The sequence below is a fragment of the Etheostoma cragini genome, unplaced genomic scaffold, assembly GCF_013103735.1.
Source record: "Etheostoma cragini isolate CJK2018 unplaced genomic scaffold, CSU_Ecrag_1.0 ScbMSFa_2859, whole genome shotgun sequence".
Taxonomy (NCBI): domain Eukaryota; kingdom Metazoa; phylum Chordata; class Actinopteri; order Perciformes; family Percidae; genus Etheostoma; species Etheostoma cragini.
In genome coordinates this window covers 1-1,775 of record NW_023267066.1, presented here as the reverse complement: position 1 = coordinate 1,775, position 1,775 = coordinate 1, and the positions used below count along the sequence as shown (strand labels likewise).

At 42.7% G+C, this 1,775-nt stretch overlaps 1 long non-coding RNA gene across 1 annotated transcript; it reads right to left on the bottom strand.

Moving 5' to 3' along the window:
* Nucleotides 1-122: 122 nt before the first annotated feature.
* Nucleotides 123-958, bottom strand: LOC117940607. The gene is made up of 3 exons (XR_004655781.1): nt 887-958; nt 691-807; nt 123-181 (listed from the first exon to the last, which is right to left on the bottom strand). It is a non-coding gene; the product is annotated as an uncharacterized LOC117940607 (long non-coding RNA).
* Between the last annotated feature and the right edge of the window lie 817 nt (nt 959-1,775).

Sequence of the window (1,775 nt, the reverse complement as noted above, 5' to 3'; positions counted from 1 at the left end):
CACACACACACACACACACACACACACACATACACACACACACACACACACACTCCACAGACATACACACTCACACACACACACACATATATGTGTGTATATGGTGTATATTCAGAGTTCTACTCACGGCTGTGGACGGGACGATGTGGTTCCTCAGCAGCTCCACCAGTTTGTGGAGACCCTGAATTTTCAGAATAAAAGTGTTTTAGAAATGTTTCAATGCTAAAGTTTCAGAATAAAAGTGAAGACTTGTTTCTGTGAGTGTTGAGAGAGACAGACAGAGACAGACAGAGACAGAGAGAGACAGACAGAGAGACAGACAGACAGTCAGACAGACAGAGAGACAGACAGAGACAGACAGAGACAGACAGACACAGACAGAGGGACAGACAGAGTGACAGAAAGACAGACAGACAGAGACAGACAGAGACAGACAGAGAGACAGACAGAGTGACAGAAAGACAGACAGAGACAGACAGAGACAGACAGAGAGACAGACAGACAGTCAGACAGACAGAGTGACAAAAAGACAGACAGAGACAGAGAGACAGACAGACAGACAGAGACAGAGAGACAGAGTGACAAAAAGACAGACAGAGACAGAGAGACAGTCAGACAGACAGAGTGACAGAAAGACAGACAGAGACAGAGAGACAGACAGACAGAGAGACAGAGGGACAGTTCTGTGACCTCGGCGCTGCTCAGGTGCGCCAGGTGACCCTCGGGCATGGCGTCGAAGGCCAAGCTGCTCGGAGCGAAGACGCTGATTGGCCCGGGACGGTCCAGGACCGAGACCAGGTCCGCTTTCTGCAGACGGACACACACTTTAGTCCATATGTGTTATAATAATATTAATAATAATATTAAAGAACTGAGATCTACGTACCTCCAACAACGACTTGAACGTGTCAAATTTCCCGTAGTCAGAGATGATCTTCATCAGATTCTCCTGAGATCACAGAGACGTTTCACTTCATTTCTCCCACTGTAGTATTTCATGTATATATTGTATGTATGTATACTGTGTCCTAGTATTTCCCTTATGTCTATATAGGTGAGAATGATTTATATTTTTTAGGTGAGAGAGGGGGAAATTGTCAGAGGTCGGATTTGAACCCTGGACCTCTGCGTCAAGGCAGTATGGTTCTTGTGAAGTACTGAACTATTTATTTTATCCTATTATTATTTCATGTGTATTGTGTGTATATATATTGTATGTATGTTGTATTTCATGTATTTTGTATCGTAGCACTTCATTATATTTATATTCTGTGCTGTGTGACTGAATTTGCTGCTGGAATATTATAATTTCCCATTTTATTTTATTTATCAATAACTATCGATTGATTGATCACTACATAACATAACAGGACAGTTGGGTTTAGGAAAACAACAACGGGACAGTTGGGTTTAGGAAAACAACAACGGGACAGTTGGGTTTAGGAAAACAAATACGGGACAGTTGGGTTTAGGAAAACAATATCGGGACAGTTGGGTTTAGGAAAACAACAACGGGACAGTTGGGTTTAGGAAAACAACAACGGGACAGTCGGATTTAGGAAAACAATATCGGGACAGTTGGGTTTAGGAAAACAACAAGGGACAGTTGGGTTTAGGAAAACAACAACGGGAAAGTTGGGTTTAGGAAAACAACAACGGGAAAGTTGGGTTTAGGAAATCAACAATGAGACAGTTGGGTTTAGGAAAACAACAACGGGACAGTTGCGTTTAGGAAAACAACAACGGGACAGTTGGGTTTAGGAAATCAACAACGA